This window comes from Xenopus laevis, chromosome 7L (assembly GCF_017654675.1).
Source record: "Xenopus laevis strain J_2021 chromosome 7L, Xenopus_laevis_v10.1, whole genome shotgun sequence".
NCBI lineage: Eukaryota > Metazoa > Chordata > Amphibia > Anura > Pipidae > Xenopus > Xenopus laevis.
The window spans coordinates 58891443-58913345 of record NC_054383.1 but is presented as its reverse complement, the minus strand read 5'-3'; the positions used below and the strand labels follow the sequence as shown (position 1 = coordinate 58913345).

Sequence of the window (21903 nt, the reverse complement as noted above, 5' to 3'; positions counted from 1 at the left end):
CAGAAAACCATATATTTTCAGAAAGTACACATTCTGACGAATCCAATATGGGTAAATAAGTGTTTCTACTGCAAACTGCCAAACTGCAAAGCAATGCTGAACATAACGGTTTTTATCAAATTTTTGAAAATCGTCAGAAAGATTGAATTTTACCCCATTATATGCCCCACATTTCGTAACGTTTCAGCATAAAACATCCTAAATATGAACGCCAGGGGTCTACTGAACACTTTGATGCCCAATATGCATAGATATACCAAACTATGCGGCGCACAGAGACCACCAAATGATAATAGTGTATATACATTTTCACGGCTGACGCGCTGGCTGCTGCAATATAAGCACCTGGTGTGTGTAATATGCGACATTAGACCACCTAACAGTACAGAGACCCCAGAAAGCCATATATTTTCAGAAAGTACACATTCTGACGAATCCAATATGGGTAAATATGTGTTTCTACTGCAAACTGCCAAACTGCAAAGCAATGCTGAACATAACGGTTTTTATCAAATTTCTGAAAATTGTCAGAAAGATTGAATTTTACCCCATTATATGCCCCACATTTCGTAACGTATCAGCATAAAACATCCTAAATATGAACGCCAGAGGTCTACTGAACACTTTGATGCCCAATATGCATAGATATACCAAACTATGTGGCGCACAGAGACCCCCAAATGACAATAGTGTATATACATTTTCACAGCTGACGCGCTGGCTGCTGCAATATAAGCACCTGGTGTGTGTATTATGCGACATTAGACCCCCCTAACAGTACAGAGACCCCAGAAAACCATATATTTTCAGAAAGTACACATTCTGACGAATCCAATATGGGTAAATAAGTGTTTCTACTGCAAACTGCCAAACTGCAAAGCAATGCTGAACATAACGGTTTTTATCAAATTTCTGAAAATTGTCAGAAAGCTTGAATTTTACCCCATTATATGCCCCACATTTCGTAACGTATCAGCATAAAACATCCTAAATATGAACGCCAGAGGTCTACTGAACACTTTGATGCCCAATATGCATAGATATACCAAACTATGTGGCGCACAGAGACCCCAAATGGATATATAGTAGATAAAATTTACAAGGCAAAACAAAATAAGGCAGTAAAGGGTGAAATGCAAAAAAATCCAATAAAACCACAAAAATCAATGTTTTTTTTCCAGACTAGTGTTATCGGCCGTCAGAATCACAGTTTGAATATTTTAGATGGGCCAAACAGGTTCTACGGCTAGAAACAAGTGAACACAACATATGCAGAGCTGAAAATGCAATAAAATGGCTAAAAATTCAATAAAATGGCTAAAAATGCACCAAAATACCCAAAATTGCAATATAATCACCGAAATAACATACAAAAGGTATTGCACAGTACGGTTAGCGAATACGCTATGCGTAATGGCAATAAAACATTTTTTCAGCCAAAAAAAGAAACGATGCGATAAGAAAAAAAAAAAAAGCCACAATGCCATGTATGTGCGTGTGCGTGTGTACAAATGGTAAATTACATGTTATGTGCGCGTGTGTGCGTGTGCACATGTGTGTAAGTGCAGTGAGTGTAAGTGACCCCCCAATCCCAAAATGTATGTGTAAGTGTGTGTAAGTGTGAATCTAAGTGTGTATTACTGTAATAAGTGTGTGTTGGTGTGTTTGTGTGTGTAATTGTTGCACTAACCTGAAAAAGTCGCTGGAGACTGTTGCAGGCGATCAGGAAGAGCCTCTGGAAGACATCTGCCTCGTGGTTCCTGTCTGTGTGCTGTGGGGGCGGAGATCGTCGATCCGGTGCAGGCTGCAGCAGCAGGACACGTAAGTAACACGTGCCTGCTGCTGTTTTTGGGCCCCTGGGCGATCGCGCCCCAGGGGCCACTCGATCCCCTGCTCTGCTCGTTGCCTAGGGGCAGGGGATCGAGCAGGAACGGAGCGAACGGCTCTAACAGCCGCTCCTCCGCTCCTGAACCAGGAAATGCTGCAGAACGTAGAATCTACGTTCTGTGGCATTTCAAGTACCTTTGCCACAGAACGTAGATTCTACGATCTGTGGCATTTAAAAGGTTAATATATAACATGCCTTATGGAAACAGTAATATTTCAGCAGTGACCTAAAGTTTATTGGATTAACAGAGAATATGCAATATGCATCATAACAATAGACAGGTGCATACATTTGGGCACCCCAACAGAGATATTACATAAATACTTAGTTGAGCCTCCTTTTGCAAATGTAACAGCCTCTAGCCTCCTATAGCCTTTTATGAGATCTGGATTCTGGATGGCGGTATTTTTGAAAAATGCGTCCATACAAAATCTCTCCAGTTCAGTTAAATTTGATGGCTGCCGAGCATGGACAGCTTCTTCAAATCATCCCATAGATTTTCGATGTTATTCAAGTTGGAGGCGGGGGACTGTGACAGCCATTCCAGAATATTGTACTTATCTTTGTTCAGAAAATACCCCAGTTCCTGGGAAATGAGACATATCACGATTATCTTTTTTGTTGAAAGTGGAGTAAATTATAGGCTGAGAGGTGTTCCCAAACTTTTTCATATTACTGTACGTCTTTCTATACTGCAAACTACCAAACTGCAAATCTATGCTAAACCTGGCATTTTCTATTACATTTTTGAAAATCAACTCAAAGCTTATATGTTACCCCATGATATGCCACAAATTTCATAACTTACCATCATAAAACATTCTAAATATGTACACCAGGAGGTCTACTGAATAGCTTGATGCATAGATTACATAGATTTACCAAAATGTGACATGCAGAGGCCCCCAAATGGAAAACATGCATATGAATTTTCATTCTCTGGCTGCTGCAATACAATCATAGAAAGCCATATTTTTTCAGACGGTACACATTGTCAAATCGGTAAATAAGTCTTTTTACTGCAAAAGTTTTTGCTTGTCGAAGTTTTGGGGATGAAAACAAGCAATCAAGCCTGTGCAGAACTGAAGATGCCTTAAAATGGCTAATAATGCAATGAAACCACTAAAAGTGGAATATATTTGCCAAAATAACATACAAAATGTATTGCACAATGAAGTTTGCAAATACGCTGTTCACAGTGGCCACAATGCAGTAGAAAAAAAGGCCACAAACGTCTGTCTATAATGTGTGTCTCTGGTTAATTTTATAATAATGTTTAGTTATGGATTGTAGGTAACTACAATACATACCGTATATACTCGAGTATAAGCCGAGTTTTTCAGCACCCAAAATGTGCTGGAAAATCCTACCTCGGCTTATACTCGGGTCATTAAAAAAAAAACTCTGGTACATGAAACAGGTATATTAAGACAGCTGCCTTACCGGTAAATTTGCAGAGAACTTTGAAGGAACTTTGAATCTGTATCCCACATGATCTGTAGCTGTGCTACTGACTGGAGTCCCGTGCCCCTGCACCCCGGATGGGGCCCGCAACCCATCCATTGGGCCCGATCCTTAGAAGCCAATGGGGAACACCCCCCTCCCAGCGAGAAACAATGGCGTTGATTTCCGGCACAGGAGGAGCAGCAGTGCGGAACTTTAAACAAGAAGTGTGTGGAGCGCTGCCGGCTGAAGTCGCGGTGGTGCGCACGCTGACATCATCATGTGAGTTTTCTCAGCGACATAACAATTCCGGGCCCGGACCCCCCTGTGAAAAATCTTGAAGGGGCACAGCGCCGGCTGCAGTAAGCAGTATCCCCGACTCTCCCCTCCTGCGCACCAGTAACTCAGGGCCGCCCCTGACAAAAAATCTTGAAGGGGCCAGGCGCTTGCTGCAGACAGCAGTATCCCCGGCTCTCCCCTTCCGCCTGCCAGCATCTCCGGGTCGCCCCTACCCCAGCGAATTATTTAATCTTTGAATGGGCCCAGCAGCAGAGAGCAGCTTCCCCTCCCACCCGATAAAAACTCTGGGCAACCCGGCACCACCGGCGAAAAATCTTTGAAGGCACTTGGCGCCTACTACAGGGAGCAGCTTCCTCTCCCCTCCCGTTAGAGCAAATTTACCGGTAAGGCAGCTGTCTTCTTAATATATCTCTTACAGTATATTTTGTCTCGGCGGAAAAATGTCTGTATGGTAATATAAATCCACTGGGGGGGAAAATTTTCAGTGATTTAGTTTTGCTCTGTAGTGATTGCAGCACAATGTATATTATACATGGCAACTTTCTGTTAATAAAAGGAATGAAATGTAGTTTAATTTTGCCAAAAATTACTGGCTATACCTGCTTGTCCAACGGTCAGAGTTGTGTCTAGGCTTATACTCGAGTCAATAAGTTTTTCAGGTTTTCGTAAGTAAAATTAGGTACCTCGGCTTATACTCGGGTCGGCTTATACACGAGTATATACGGTACCCTATTTTGTGATTGTTAGACATGGTCTTCCTCAAACAACTAAAGCAGGTAGATGTGAAACATGCAAATATACTGCATCCTGTGCAAGATAAAGTTGCTATTCATGTCTCACTATGTAACCTGACAGAATCGGGCATAGTTACCTATTTTGGATTTTAAAGAATGTGTGCTGTCCAATAATATATGGCTTTTTTGGGTTTAACATTTTTGTAGCTTTACCCCACATAAAATGCAGTAAATGTTATTTTGCAGTAGCTAAAATCACAAATAATCGATCTTTTGGGATGTTTTTCATTTTAGGACCCCTACAATCCACATACTTGGGTAAACCTACACACATTGGACATTAAACTTTTCGGTAAACCCCTGCCATGCATATTTGAGATGTCTTATCTGGTTATCTAATAACCTGTAGGAGATAAGATGCTGTAAAGTGGAAGCTTTGAGGTAATTTTCAAAAAATATTAAATTTTTAGGGAAACCGAATAATTTCAGGAAAGTAGTGCAACTTGGTAGTTTGGAGTACATGTATCCGGAAACCCGTTATCAAGAAAGCTCCGAATTACAGAATGGCTGTCTCCCATAGTAACATAGTAGGAGGTTGAAAAAAGATACACGTCCATCAAGTTCAAACTTTTAACTCTATTTTAACCTGCCTAACTGCTAGCTGATCCAGAGGAAGGCAAAAAAACCCCCATTTGACGCTTCTCCAATTTGCCTCAGAGGGGGAAAAAATCCCTTACTGACCCCAAAATGGCAATTGGACTAGTAGAGACTCCATTTTATCCAAATAATCCAAATTTTAAAAAAATGATTTCCTTTTTCTCTGTAATAATAAAACAGTACCTCGCACTTGATCCAAAAATAAGATATAATTAATCCTTATTAGAAGCAGACCCAGCCTATTGGGTTTATTTAAAGTTAACATTTTCTAAGAAGTGAGTGCGTTCCCCTCTTTTATAGACAACAGGTTCGCTTATACTCTCAAAATATATATTGTACCAATATACCTCCGTAAAAGAATAGCTAAAAGAGAGCGTTAAATACCGCTCCTTTTAAACCATTTCAATGCTTCATACATATATAAAAGTTACTTGTTAGATGTTAAAAGTTCCCACAGTTCTCTTTGTCACTAATGTGTGCGAGATATCCAATATGTTGGAGTCTCTTCTAGATGAACACAAAGTATAAGTGCAGTAGTGGGTGAGTAAATCCTGCTCCTCCACTAGTAATCCCTCCAATACAAAAGTTCATAGCACAGTAGACTTCTTATAATCACCCCTGCATGTTAAAGGGGAACTCCACAAAAACATAACATAGCTTTTTGAAAAGTAAACATAGTTTCAAGCAACGTTGCAAAATACATCAATTAAAAAATATGCATACTTTTCATGATTGTTAATGGTTTCTGACAGTTCCCTAAGCCTAGCCCCCTGCTCTCCTGCTGATCTGTCTGACTACTTTGCTGAGCTGGCTGACTATTGTCACCCCACAATTCCCTGCACACATAATTCCAGTACAGAACATCATAGTGCAATGCATTGTGGGTTATGTGGTTCCTGCATGTTGTCTGTAAGATGCGGAAAAGTTTACAATTTGTAACAGGAGTGTTTTAGTCCCTCCTTCCCTGCCAGGGTTTCAAATGATGCAGAAAGAGAAGAACTGTTCCAGCTGGATTTCAGCATAGAAAATGGCATTTATTCATACTTTTTGAAGAAACGGGTAACTGTGATGGGTATATTAGGGGTTTCTGTGCTATGCGGGCCTCTTCATCAAATTTTGGTTTGGAAGCCGGAGTTCCCCTTTAATAAGCAACTTACTTTGAGTCTGGAGAAAATCCACATTGTATAAGTTACCAGCAGGATCACTCTGCATCAAACACAGATATGTAGCTTGCTTCCCTTCCTCCCATGTGACTTTCCTCCTGGTGTCTGCAGGATCCTAGTGCTCTCTGCTAGTCTCTCCACTCACAACACTCTAAACAACACAAGAATTGGAATACAATGATAAGAATTTTAATCAATCCAACACAAAATCATAAATCCAGACTTATACTTAAGATTCCTTAGCACGGCCTAACTGTATACAATACACTTCCTCAGAGGCTTCCAGTGTACCTTGGGAACCCTTCCCTAGTATTTATAGGTTAAAGGTCATAAGGGTACACTGGATTGTCCAATTTAAATATGCATAAATAGGTAAAACATTTTGCACTCGTTTAAAATTTTATAATTTAGTAAAACCACCGTTGTGAATATGGAAAATGTATTTAACTCAAAATCAATATTTAACCCCTGAGTTACCACTGCCCCCAGCTGGTATATCAATTTAGTTTCTTAAATAGTTTCTTGTATGGCTAATCCCCATGAATATAAAGCCACTTGGATCTTTATTGTGCCTTAGAAAAATGTTCAGATAAATTATGTTTTTGTATACCCCTTTTTTATGTATGGAGAGGAGGAGACACAAAACGGAGTCTCTTCCAATAAGAATTCTTGTATGTATGGCTAATCCCCATGAATATAAAGCCACTTGGATCTTTATTGTGCCTTAGAAAAATGTTCAGATAAATTATGTTTTTGTATACCCCTTTTTTATATTCCTTATATGTTCCCCTAATCTGGTCTTTAACTTTCTCATAGTCCTCCCCAATTATTGTTTTCCACAAGGGCATTGCAAGAGGTAAACCATGTTACTCATATTGCAGCTCAATGACTATTGTAGTGTAACTGTCCCCATTTGCGGTTGCCTTAAACGCTTACCCTACTTTTCTTGCCCAACTATTTGTTTTACATGCCAGACAATTCTTACATTAGGTGAACCCTGATATATTCTTGAGCCACATACCGTATTGCCTGCTGGTCCTCCGATAGCTCTGAACTAATTTCCATTTGTTGATGTCTGCCCTTTTGTAAACCATTTTAGGTTTATTTCCAATGATAGATTCCATACTCTTATCCTATTTTAGAATAAACCAGTGCTTATTCATTATCCATTATTGTGCCTTATGGTCAGCACTATACTGGGTAATAAAGTTGACCTCCTCCCTAATTACTTTATCAACCGATTATTTTCTTCTTCATAAGGGTCGCTCTAGTAGATATATCAACTGTTATATTTTTTTTTCCAGGTCAATCATTTCTTCCCTGTAGCCTTTTTCCATCAAGAGCCAGCTATTTAAACATATATTTGATAAAAATCATATTCTTTAAAAGAATTTAAGGCTCCTTATAAGTAATAAACAGGAGGAGTCTTAAATAATATATGCCCAATTCTGAATTCAATATCGAGCCTTCCCAATCAATTGGTACAAAGGGTGAAAAATCAGGACAACTATTTAACAAAATAATTAATTCATTTATATATAATAATAACAAATCAAATTATCACTTCTTACAAAATCCACCAAATACTTCTTGATATAAACACAAGATAAAATTTACCAACAGATATTAATTGATAAGACCAAAATCATCAATATGGCAAGCATCCACAAAACAATATACACACTTAATAATAAGGTATTGGAATCAAAGGAGGAATATGTGACTGATCTGGTCTGTTTAAGGAATTCTACCCTCAATCTTTTATTTTCCCATTAAGTCATTAGCTTGGACATCATAATATATATGTATTAATAAAAAGGAAAATAAACCCAAATTAAACAGATCATTCCCAGTTTGCAATGCTGGGAAAGTCGATGTTTAGGGTATACTATACAATATATAGGAATAACAAATATCCAAGCAGATAACTTAAACGGCATTAAATATAACTGAAATTTATATTTACCGGTTGTAAGTTCTCACTGGCCTGTGATGTCACCCTGACCTCTTCTTGGAGCTTTAAGACATCTGATCCTTTTCTTTAATTTGGCTTATAGTTTAAAAGTCTGTTTTTCTCTTTCCAGTCCTCTTTTCCAGTTCTTAGTTCCTCTCCTGTTCTTAGTCTTTTCCCTCTTTAATTTCTTTTTAGTTCTTTTTTTTCTTTCTTTTTAGTATCCCAGTGTATCCTAATTTATCCCTCCTTTCTGTCTAAAACTCAACCCCTGGGATTAATCAACTAACCAACTGGAATTGAAGGGTAGTCTCCAAAAGTTAAACTATCACCATCTAATCTAAATATTTTGTAAAATGTCAATCATTGACCCCTGGGCGTGATGTCCTACACTACCTGTAGATGGCACTATTGCCTCAAACATCGTGACCTAAAAATATCTAAAAAATACATAATAGCCTTTGACCCCCTTAGTCTGGTGTTTAACATTACTGTTGACATTGCCCGAGACTGGAACAATACTTTATGATTCCTTAATACTTTTGGTACATATAATATACTTGTGAAAACACTAGCCATTCAAAATTGGTCTGGTCTTTGATTAATTATTACCCTAACACACATATAGGCTCTATTCTTTAAGATGTTCTCATCTTATACTCAAACATACACCAAGGATTCTACAACCTTTGAAATTTGCTAAGTCTAAAGCTGTGAAACACCTGGGTCAACTAACTTATCCTTTTAGAAAATTTTCATGGATCTTCACCACCCAACATTAATTTGTATAAAACAAAATAAAATACTTATTCTTCATTACTACATGCATAATATATAAATCATGTATACATAAAATAATAGGAGGTTATATTATATAAAACAGAAACAATTATGTGTTATTATTGAACCTAAATACTCTTATGATTAATTCATTTATTTGAAAATCCGACACAAATTTGTACACAGTGCCTCACAGGCCTTATCAAAGTCTCCCTTTTCTGTTCAGTTGAAGCCACCTCCTATTGTGGCAGCTTGAATAAGCTATATACCCATTCACATCAGTTGGTTTTTGGTAAATCCTTGTGCCCAACCTGAAAGATGGAAAGATGGTTAAATCTAGGTAATTGACTTCCTGCTGACTGTACTGACTCGTGAACTGTATGTTCCAGCTGTTGGTATTTAAGTAGGTTAAGAATTCATTTAGGCCTTCTAGGGACCCACCCCAGATGAAGAGGCAATCGTCGATATTTCTCTTCCATATCAATAAACCCTCAGAATTTCCCACTAGGTTGTTAATATACGTCTCCTCCATGAAACCCATGAATAAATCGGCATAGCTAGGTGCCACTTAACTTCCCATGGCAGTGACTTTCTGTTGGAGATAAAAGGAATAGACTAACAATCAGGCCATTACTCACCAAGTTAACTTTCAGAAGTAATACTGGTGCACGTCAAATGGCGTCCACTTCAACCAACTTAAAGTATCCAAAATGTAGCAGACGGCACCATCAAAGGATCTGTTTAAAAACCCTTTATTTGCTTCTCATGGCTTTATGGTCTGGACAGATACAACATTTCAGGCCAATACCTGGCCCTTTATCAAGCTTGATAAAGGGCCACGTATTGGCCTGAAACGTTATCTGTCCAGACCATAAAGCCATGAGAAGCAAAAAAAAGGCTTTTAAATGATGGTGCCGTCTGCTACATTTTGTAGATAAAAGGAATCCTCAACCCAAAAATAATTATTTAATAATAAGAAATCCATACTTTCCTGACCTGCCTCCAAACCTTTATCATGGTGTATGCTGGTGTAAAGAGAACAAATATCCACTGTCACTAAATAGTAATTTGGCTGCCAAGTCAGGGTTTCAAGAATGCGTATAGTATTCAATGTGTCCTTTAAAAACAAAGGTAGACTGTTAACTATGGGTTGTAATATAATGTCCACATAACTTACAATATTGCTACCATTAGCGCCTACCCCTGATTTGATCAGAAGGCCCTGGGGGGGTTATCAAAGCTCTTGTGAATTTTTGGAAGAATATATAATACAGGGACCTTAGGGTGTTTAATATTAATAAAATCCTTTTATTTCTTATTCAGGATACCTACTACATACGCTCTGTTTATTGTGGTATCTAATTTTTTAGAAAGCTCAATTGTGGGATCCTTATTCAGTTTTTTTTGTATGCTAGTGACAGTCTCCCTCTGAAAATCGTACCCACAGCCGACAGAAATCTTTTCACCTGTCCGATCGACCAAACGACTGACCGCCGGACGAAAAATGTCGGGACTCTCCACACACGATCCCGACGATCAGATCTTTGCGTCTATGGCCAGCTTAAGTTTATATTATTTACTACTAGATCTTTAAAAGTGGACTTATGGTGACTCATCATATGTGTGGGGTTAAAGTGATACTGACACAAAAAAATTAATTTTAGGATATGAATGTACATTAAATGTTACCTATAGGTCATGTTGATAATTTTTTGCTGAGAGGTTTGTTTTTGTATATAATTGTTAGTTGAAGTTCCTAAGCCTGACTCTCTGACACTCTGACTTTGCCAACCTGACTGTCCCATCTCAGCCTGTTAGTTACAGTTTCTAATGCTAACAGACTCCTGCTGCACAAATATGGCAGCCCCTTCATACAGGAACATGGGGGATCAGACAGGTAATGTAAAAGCATCATGCAAATATGTTATGGCAAAGTTAGAAGTAGCTTGCAAAGCCAATATTATAATAGATGTAAAAAAAAAATTTAATTTCAGGTGTCAGTATCTCTTTAAAGGTGGAATGATTGAGTAAATCTCTATGTTTAATTCCTTCACTCCCCTCTTGTTTATTTCAATCACTGGGACCTTTTCCTAGGAAGTATTTTCTCATACATAATTACGCATATATTTATGTACATCAATGTAAGTATTAAATTTATTTATCCTCTGGGTTGGAGCATATTGAGCTTTTCTCAATACTGAAGATTCTGGTTTGGTAAGTGTATAGGTACTAAGGTTATATATATATATATATATATATATATATATATATATATATATATATATATATATATACACTAAGGTTATATATATATATATATATATATATATATATAGAATTTATACCACCCTTTCCTTCGTGATTTTACCTCCTCTCTTTCTGTTGACCTTTTCCACTTTATTCCTGGGGTGGGGATTTTTTTACCTACCTTAAGGCTGTATCTGGTCCTCTGGTTATATTCCTGTGGAAAAAACCTCTCTGAATAGTGTCCGTTCATTGGGTATTCTGATAGCTACATCCCTCTCCTGGACTGTCTGGTATGTCTCTTAGTGGGGAGTATCTGTTATCCTTTGCAAACCTTGAACTCCCACTAGATGTATTTCTTCTCCGACATAACTTCTCCTCCCCTTTATTATCTTCCTTACCATGTGAGCTGTTATGTAAGTTATTCCTTCTAATTGGAGTGTTTGTTTCCCTTCTTCTTTGTAAATTGATTCCTCCAGGGTTTACCCACATGTACTTCCCGATGGTGATAGTCCCTCAGTGGTTCTGTTCTATTCTGGGGCCTCAAATACCTGATTTTATGTTGATTGTACATAACCTTATCACTATTATTGGTAGCATATTTTTTTATTATTTATGTCTCTATTTTATTTGTCTCTTCTTACTTTTTATTTCCTCCTCCACTTTTTGTAGCCTATCCCCAAACCTATCTGCTAGTCTTATATTCTTCACTTGCTTCATACTGTTCTATTTGTGATCTTGTGATATTTATTTCCTCCTTTAACCATCTCAGATCAGAAATTTTTTGTAAGATTCCTTCCCATTTTTCCTTAAATGAAGGGTCTATGCTTTTGAAGCTAGGTATTTTTTTAATTTTAAGTCCCCTAGGAATAAGTTCTAATTCCAGATATATCTCTAGGGTAGTGGTATCCCACCATAATCTAGCTTCACTGTTCATTACATTTTCCAGGCAGTACATTTTTGTTCTTAGTTTTCTATCTGTATTTATAGGGTTAATTCCCTCCAATGTAAACACCTCCCCAATATCAATTGTTCTCTTCAATTGTTAAAAATCTCCATTATGGGAATGCTTCACAAAACACCATGTGGGTACAAAATAAAACAGATTACATTTTCTAAGAAGTGAGTGCGCTCCCCTCTTTTATAGAAAAGGGGTTTGCTTATATTCTCAAAATATATACAGTTAGGTGCAAACATCTTTGGACAGAGACAACTTTTTTCTAATTTTGGTTCTGTACATTACCACAATTAATTTTAAATGAAACAACTCAGATGCAGTTGAACTGTAGACTTTCAGCTTTAATTTAGTGGGTTGAATAAAAAGATTGCATAAAAATGTGAGGAACTAAAGCCTTTTTTTTGTTTGTTTTTTTTGTTTTGTTTTTTAAACAATCACTTCATTTCAGGGGCTCAAAAGCAATTGGACAAATTAAAAAAACTGAAAATAAAATGTTAATTTCTAATACTTCGTTGAAAACCCTTTGCTGGCAATGACAGCCTGAAGTTTTGAACTCGTGGGCATCCCCAGATTCTGGGTTTCCTCCTTTTTAATGCTCTGCTAGGCCTTTACTACAGTGGCTTTCAGTTGCTGTTTGTTTGTGGGCTTTTCTGTCTGAAGTTTAATGCATGCTCAATAGGGTTCAGATCAGGTGACTGACTTGGTCATTCAAGAATATTCCACTTCCTTGCTTTAATAAACTCTTGGGTTCCTTTGGCTGTATGTTTTGGGTCATTGTCCATCTGTATTATGAAATGCCTCCCAATCAATTTGACTGCATTTAGCATTTAGCTGGATTTGAGACAAGTATGTCTTTGAAAACCTCAGAATTAATTTGGCTTCTTCTGTCCTGTGACATTGTATCCAAAGGGTGTGAGGGTCTCCAAAAATAAAGAAACAGATGTAAAAAGTAGAAAAATTTATTAGGACATGAAAACCTAACGCGTTTCGTGCCTATAGGGGGACTTACTCATAGCCTGTGTCACATCACGGATAAACACTAGTGTCCGAGTGCCACTGGCAGCCATGGGCCATCACACTGCCTCTGCATGTTTTATAGAGATGTGGTATGCAGTGGCGTAACTAGTTGTTACTGGGCCCCATAGCAAATTCAATTTAGGGCCCCAAAATATTTATAAGTTGGCCTATTTTACCAAAATATTAAAATTGCTAATTAATTAGGGTCTCACTGGGCCCCCTACACTCCTGGCCCCCCCCCCTTCTCCATACTTTTTTCTTGCCATCATTTTGGTAGAGGTTGATCTTGGTTTCATCTGTCCAAAGAATGTTTTTCCAGAACTGTGCTGGCTTTTTTATGTTTGTTTTTTGTTTTTTTTTAGCAAAGTCCAATCTAGCCTTTCTATTCTTAATGCTTATGAGTGGCTCGCACCTTGCAGTGCACCCTCTGTATTTGCTTTCATGCAGTCTTCTCTCCTGGAGAGTGTTGTTCACTTGCTTGGTTGTTGTGAAGGGTTTTCTCTTCACCATGGAAATGATTCTGCAATAATCCACCACTGTTGTCTTCCGTGGACATCCAGGTCTTTTTGCGTTGCTGAGTTCTCCAGTGCTTTCTTGCTTTCTCAGGATGTACCAAACTGTAGATTTTGCCACTCCTAAATTGTAGCAATTTCTCAGATGGGTTTTTTTTCTGTTTTTGCAGCTTAAGGGTGACTTGTTTCACCTGCATGGAGAACTCCTTTGACCGCATGTTGTCTGTTCACAGCAAAATCTTCCACATACAAGCACCCTCCCCCTCAACTCCAGGGCTTTGATCTGCTTCATTGATAATGAAATAAGGAAGGAATTGCCCACACCTTCCCAAGAAATAGCCTTTTGAGTCAATTGTCCAATTGCTTTTGAGCCCCTGAATGGAGTGATTGTGTTAAAAAAAGGCTTTAGTTCCTCACATTTTTATGCAATCTTTTTGTTCAACCCACTGAATTAAAGCTGAAAGTCTGCAGTTCAACTGCAAATCAGAGTTGCAGAGTTGTTTCATTTAAAATTCATTGTGGCAATGTACAGAACCAAAATTAGAAAAAAAAAGTTGTCTCTGTCCAAAGGTTTATGGCCCTAACTGTATTGTACCAATATACATCAGTAAAAGAATAGCTAAAAGAGAGAGTTAAACAGCTCCTTTCAAACAAATTCAATGATATATCTGGGTCTTGATAAAGGTCCAAGCAGGGGACCGAAACGTTGACCTGTTTTCTTTAAAAGTATGAACAAATAAAGATTAAGAATTTCAAAATCCCAGTGTGCATTCCTAATTCTGTGGAACCTTCTTGCCTACGGGTCCTCAGATAACTCGGAACTAGCAGTTAAGCCGGTTGAAAAAAAGTTAAAAGGTTGAACTTGATGGGACGTGTGTGAGATATAACTCATTTCCGTTGGATGGTGCCTGCCCCATTGTAAACCATCTTAGGTCTATTTGTATTTATTTCTAATGATAGTCCATACTCTTATCCAATTTTAGAATATGTCAGTGCTTATTCATTATCCATTCTAGTGCCTTATGGTCAGCACTATACTGGGTAATAAAGGTGACTTCTTCCCTATTTACATTAACAACTGTTTTTTTTTTCCTCATAAGGACCTCTCTAGTGGATATATCAACTTTGTTTTTTGCTTGGTTAATCATTTCTTCCCTATTGGCTTTTTCCATCAGTTTGGTACGCAGTCCCTCACAGGCCTTATCAAAGTCTACCTTTTCTGTACAGTTAAGTTTTATACTACCGTACTGATCATGGGGAAGATTGTTAAGCCACCTCCTATGGTGACCGCTTGAATAAGCTATATACCCATTCACATCAGTTGGTTTTTGTAATATCATTGTGCCCAACCTATTGCCCAATGGAAAGATGGTTAAATCTAGGTAATTGACTTCCTGCTGACTCATGAACTGTATGTTCCAGTTGTTGGTATTTAAGTAGGTTAAGAATTCATTTAGGCCTTCTAGGGACCCACCCCAGATGAAGAGGCAATCGTCGATATATATCTTCCATATCAATAAACCATAAGAATTCCCCATTAGGTGGTTAATATACGTCTCCTCCCCACCCTATGAATAAATTAGCGTAGCTAGGTGCCACTTTACTTGCCATGGCAGTGCCTTTCTGTGGAGTATTCCTAATTCTTAAAGAAAATGGGAAACTGCCTCCAAACCGTTATCATGTTGTATGCTAGTGTAAAGAGAACAAAAATCCACTGTCACTAAAAAATAATGTGGCTGCCAAGTCAGGGTTTCATGAAAGTGTATAGTATTCTATGGGGTGCCGTTTGTCCCAAATACATTCTGTATACAAAACTATCCCTAATACACAGAATGAATGTCTCTCATGTTATATAAGTATTTGTGACCATACACAGATAAAAAATATACAAAAGACTTATTTCTATTAAATAATGAAAACAAAATCTGGTTAGTGCACAAAAGGATGCCATTATATCACAAACTCCATTCTGTACAGTTTAACAAGCAATCTGTCTCACAAATTTATAACCTCCATGTAACGGACACACTTATGTGCAAAGTTACTTACAGAATGAATTATGTAAAAACAAAGTTGGACATAATATATAATAGTGTAACTAACTAGTGCTTGTCAAGCTAGATTTGACTGATAAAATAGATATCTGTGACAGAAAGCAAGATTTTATAGTACAGGATTCATTCTTTCCACAAAATGACAGTTTTGTTTCACAAAACAGATAAAATAACCATTCTGTGAAGCAACACTGTCAGTCACATTCCTGAACCAATAATAACAAAGCTTATTGCCATATACAAACAAGATGAGAAGTTGCCAGCTCTGCTCCACATGGCTAAGACAAAGTATCTGACCTGCTATAGAGGGTGCCCTCTAATGTCCCCTGTGCTGCATAGTAATAAACATGAACAAACCTTTCCTAAAAGAGCTGCTGTTAAACACTACAGGTTCATAAATGGAAGTTTTTACAAATGGCTGAGAAATATAATGCTGCACTTATAATGATTGTAGAGAAAGAAAAGTATGCAAAACTTATATAAATATGATCATTTTAGGTGATATGGCTATTCTTATAGTAGTAACCTGCTTGTGTGGCCATTTTGGTTAAGGGCATTCCTGCTGTTTTGCCATTATCTTATGACTCACTCCTGTTCTTCTTCCTGTCTAAGCTGAGAGCAATAATGGGACAGGCCACACCCACCTTCCATGTTGTATTAAATGTACCAGAAGTTACTGTGCTTGTCTGGCTGCTTTGCCTGACAATTATAAGTTTTGTATATGATAGTTAGACTCCAATGTCTCCTCCTAGCTGTAATCTTGCACCGATTCGCTTGTAGTAGTCTCTTAATAATGTGCTTACCTATAGTTCAACTACTACATAATAGCTTTAGCCAGAGACTTGGGACTGGTCATGTGCACAGTGCATACCTCCCAACTGTCCCATTTTCAGAGGGACAGTCCCTCTTTTGACAGCTCAACCTGAGGTCCCTCCCTCATTTGTACTGGAAAGTCCCTCTTTTCTCTGCACGGAACAGCCAGAAAAAGAAACAAAGTTTCTAACTTAATTGGCTTTTGGCAGAGAGGCCAGTACAGCTAACAGGTGCAACTAAGATCCTTTGTAACAAATTTGAGATAACAAAATAAGTAATTTTAACAGTTTAGATAAGGAGAAATATTTTCAAATTTTTATAATGAACATGGTAATTATGGGGTGTGGTCACTAAAATAGGTGTGGTCAAAAAAATTGCCGCACTACATGCAGAAAACATTTTTGTCCCTCTTTTTACTTCCAAAATGTTGGGAGGTATGACACACATTGTGTATAGTATGATGTGTAGGTTATATGAGCAGCCACTCCTGAGTACTGTGTATAAACAAAAGACTTCAGGACTTCAACTTCACCTCCTTTTTTTTCGCCGCTTCGGGACTTCAGCTTCGTCTTTTCGGCACTTCCGCATTCGGTAATATGCTAAATGGCCGCTCGGCTCGGGCGCTCGTAAAGGGGACCCGACTCTTTGAAAAATGCAGCACTTCTGGGCCCCCCTTCAGGTCCGGAACACTTGTCCCCCCTGTCCCCCCCTGCTGGCGGCCCTGGACATGCATGTGACATGGGCGCAGTTGTGCTCTGTGCTCTAGTGTTGTGCCCCCCTCGACCCACTCTGATGTGAAAGGGTTAAGCACTGGGCAGGTAAGGGGATGGCATCATTAGAGTCTTTTGTTATAAATAAATATAAAGCATTGTAAAGCTTGTTGCTTCTATATAAATAGGTTATGATCCCCTAAAATTGCCCCTGCCTAAATGACCCCCTTTTGTTTACACACAGTACTCAGGAGTGGCTGCTCATATAACCTACACATCATACTATACAGAATGCGTGGTCATAACTCCCAACATTTTGTAAGTAAAAAGGGGGACAAAAAATTTTTTGTCATGTAGCGCGGCAAAATTTTTTGACCACACTGCGTGTGCTGTTAAAAGAGGGACTGTCCCTCCAAAAAAGGGACAGTTGGAAGGTATGCTGACTGTGCACATGATCAGTCCCAAGTCTCTGGCTAAAGCTATTATGTAGTAGTTGAACCATACCTCCCAACATTTTGGAAATAAAAAGAGAGACAAAAATTTTTTTTGCATGTAGTGCAGCAATTTTTTTGACCACACCCATTTTGTGGCCGCACCCCCTAATTACCATGTTCATTTTACAAAGTTTGGCAGGTTATAAAAATTTGAAAATATTTGTCGTTATCTAAACTCTTAAAATTACTTATTTTCTTATCTCAAATATGTTATAAAGCATCTTAGTTGCACCTGTTAGCTGTACTGGCCTCTTGCCAAAAGCCAATTAAGTTAGAAACTTTGTTTCTTTTTCTGGCTGTTCAGTGCAGAGAAAAGAGGGACTTTCCAGTACAAATGAGGGACCTAAGGTTGAGCTGTCAAAAGAGGGACTGTCCCTCTGAAAAAGGGACAGTTGGGAGTTATGAACTGTGCACATGATCAGTCCCAAGTCTCTGGCTAAAGCTATTATGTAGTAGTTGAACTATAGGTAAGCACATTATTAAGAGACTACTACAAGCGAATTGGTGCAAGATTACAGCTAGGAGGAGCTCTATAGCAGGTCAGATACTTTGCCTTAGCCATGTGGAGCAGAGCTGGCAACTTCTCATCTTGTTTGTATATGGCAATAAGCTTTGTTCTTATTGGTTCAGGAATGTGACTGACAGTGTTGCTTCACAGAATGGTTATTTTATCTGTTTTGTGAAACAAAACTGTCATTTTGTGGAAAGAATGAATCCTGTGCTATAAAATCTTGCTTTCTGTCACAGATATCTATTTTGTCAGTCAAATCTAGCTTGACAAGCACTAGTTAGTTACACTATTATATATTATGTCCAACTTTGTTTTTACATAATTCATTCTGTAAGTAACTTTGCACATAAGTGTGTCCGTTATATGGAGGTTATACATTTGTGCGACAGATTGCTTGTTAAACTGTACAGAATCGAGTTTGTGATATAATGGCATCCTTTTGTGCACTAACCAGATTTTGTTTTCATTCTTTAATAGAAATAAGTCTTTTGTATATTTTTTTTCTCTGTGTATGGTCACAAATACTTATATAACATGAGAGACATTCATTCTGTGTATTAGGGATAGTTTTGTATACAGAATGTATTTGGGACAAACAGCACCCCATAGTATTCAATGTGTCCTTTAAAAACGAAGGATGTAATAAAATGTCCACATAATTTACAATATTGCTACCAATAGAGCCTACCGCTGATATGATCGGATGCCCTGGGGGGTTATCAAGGCTCTTGTGAATTTTTGGACGAATATATAATACAGGGACCTTAGGGTGTTTAATATTAATAAAATCCCTTTCTTTCTTATTCCGGATACCTACTACATATGCTCTGTCTCCCATGGTATCTATTTTTTTTTTAGAAATCTCAATTGTGTGATCCTTATTCAATTTTTGTATGTTTCGTGTCCACCAATTGCCTATTTATTTCCTTGATGTAGTCTTTCTTAAGGATCACTATAGCCCCACCCTTATCTGCCGGTTTAATTACAATTTATTATTTGCAACTCGGTTCTATTTTTTTGATAAATGGTTTGAGATGTGTTTACAGTAAGACAATACTTTTTTTTTGAGATGTGGCAGGTTGAAAAAAGTAAAAAGGTTGAACTTGATGGAGGTGTGTCTTTTTTCAACCTAACTTACTATGTTACTATGTAGAAAAGGCTAGTTTGGGTAAAGTAATGATAATGGGGGATTTTAAATACCCAGATATTGACTGGTGCAATAGTACTGCCAGATCAGTTAATGGGAACAAGTTTATAAATTTTATGGCACAGGTTTTTGAGGAGCCAACCAGGAAAAATGTTATTCTGGATCTAGTGATCTCAAATGACCCAGAACCTATAGCAAATGTGCAAGTCATTGACCCCCTGGGTAATAGTGACCATAATGTTATATCATTTAATGTCTGGTGCAAAAAACAAATATATACTGAGGCAACAAAAACCATGAATTCTTCCACTTTATAGAGCACTGGTAAGGCCCCATCTAGAATATGCCGTGCAGTTTTGGTCCCCATCACTCAAACAGGACATAATTGTATTAGAGAGGGTGCAGAGAAGGGCAACTAAGCTGGTAAAAGCTATGGAAAATCTTAGCTATGAGGAAAGACTGGCCAAATTTGGGATGTTCATGCTGGAAAAGAGGCGCTTAAGGTGTGATATGATAACTATGTATAAATATATAAGGGAATCCTATAATAATCTCTCTAATGCTTTATATACCAGTAGGTCTTTCCTGCTGACAGGATATCACCCATTTCGATTAGAAGAAAAGAGGTTCCACCTAAATATTCGGAAGGGGTTCTTTACAGTGAAATCTGACTTCCGGTTATGGCGCCTGAGATGAAGGTGCGGGTGTGAAGCTCCGAGAAACACTACTATTGCCTGCTATTAAAATCTAAAAAATGTGACAGTAATCCTCCTGGATAAAAGCCAGATCTCTCCTTCTTTCTAAAAGCAGGGTTTCTGCAGTAAGAGATTAGAAACAAGCTGATAAGAGCTGCGAGTATGGAGCTGGGAGCTTTGCCTGTCACCGCTGAGGTAACTAAGGAGGCGTAACTAAGGAGACGGGTTCTGAAAATCATCACGGCTGCTGGCTTTAAAGTTTATAATTAAGAACTGCAATTTATCTTGGCAGTAGTCTAGTCTCTTCTTCTTTCTGAAAGGCATGGTCTGGGTGCTGTGAGACCAGTGAAAGTATTTGGGTGACACTGAATAAAGCAGAGGGTTTTATGTCACGGCTAAGGAAACTGTGAGGAAAGACATTACTTAAAACTGAATGAAACTGGTATTACTGTTCAAACATTTAAACTCATAAATAAATAAAGGACACACTAATATTGACCTGAAAAACATTTATACTTGAGAGTGCTTTTGCTCAAATATACTCAAGTTATAACAGCATATAATAGTGGGGATAACCCCCTATCTAAAACAAAGGAAAAGCAAATCTATCTGCTAGTAATACTTAAAGCACCCCAGGCAAAAGGATGGAGAACTTTAACTCATCACAACAATTCCATGGAAAAACAAATGGAAAAACCTATGAAAAAAATAAATATAAAAGTACAAAAAATGGTGAAATGGCTACTGAAGTTAACCTAACCAGAAAACCATTCTCAAAACCTTCAAATGAAAATAACTTTTCAGAAATGGCTAGAGAAGTCGCAAAACTTCTCAATCCAACTATAGAATTGACTATAAAAACTTCAATGGAAAATATGACTGAAAAATTACAAGCCAGCATAAATAACATTACAGATAAGATTACCTCACATGACCAACAGATAACAAATCTTCAAGAGACAGTTTCGGAAATCCAGGATGACACAATCTCATCTCTTACAAGGATTGAGGTATTAGAAAAGAAAACTAGTGAATTACAATCAAAAATTGATGATCTTGAGAATAGAACAAGAAGAAACAACTTACGATTCATTGGAATTCCAGAATCCTATAATACCGAGGATATTCATTTATACATAACTAAATCAATACCAGCAAAGTTGGGCATACACCATGAGCTATCCAATATGAAAATAGAAAGACTCCATCGCTTGGGGCCACCTAACGACCAAATGCAAACTAGACCTAGAGCAGTCATTGCGAGGTTTCTAAACTATTCGGAGAAAAACATACTCTTCCAAGCCTACAAAAAAATGAACATTGCTAGTCTAGACATTGATGGGAAAAAAGTTCTTATATTCCAGGACTATTCAATATTGCTGTCTCAGAAGCGTAAGGAATTTTCTACAACATGTCAATCTTTATTTAAACTGAATATAAAGTTTGCCCTCATTTATCCAGCCAAACTCAAGATTTTTCAGACTTCAGGAACCCATATTTTTGAAAATCCTAAAGAAGCACAACATTTCGTACATCAAATGGAATACAAAACCAAAATGCCTTCGGTAAACCGAAGAACTGGACCAAAGGATAACATTCAAGTCTCACCTAAGGAAAGAAGACAATTTCTGAAAGACCCTCAACACCATCTACAAAAGCATCGGGATATAGATCTTCCCTCAAAGTCAAGATCCAGATCAAGATCTCCCCTTCTTAAAGATCCAGGAACAGATGACACTATGATCAATTAAGAAAAGCATAGCAAAACTAGACTGAATAAGTATAAGTTGGGCAAGGGTGGTGGTTTCGGTTCACCCTGTTACTGATCTTAG

The 21903-nt window shown here is 37.8% G+C and overlaps 1 long non-coding RNA gene across 2 annotated transcripts; it reads right to left on the bottom strand.

The window, feature by feature from the left end:
- Nucleotides 1-2433: 2433 nt before the first annotated feature.
- On the bottom strand, nt 2434-8786 carry LOC121395446. Of its 2 annotated transcripts, none has more exons than XR_005962495.1 (3): nt 8152-8776; nt 6216-6336; nt 2434-2474 (listed from the first exon to the last, which is right to left on the bottom strand). It is a non-coding gene; the product is annotated as an uncharacterized LOC121395446 (long non-coding RNA). The 2 variants fall into 2 exon arrangements; XR_005962494.1 differs by lacking the exon at nt 2434-2474 and adding an exon at nt 5211-5529 and having other exon boundaries at nt 6180-6336; nt 8152-8786.
- Nucleotides 8787-21903: the final 13117 nt, after the last annotated feature.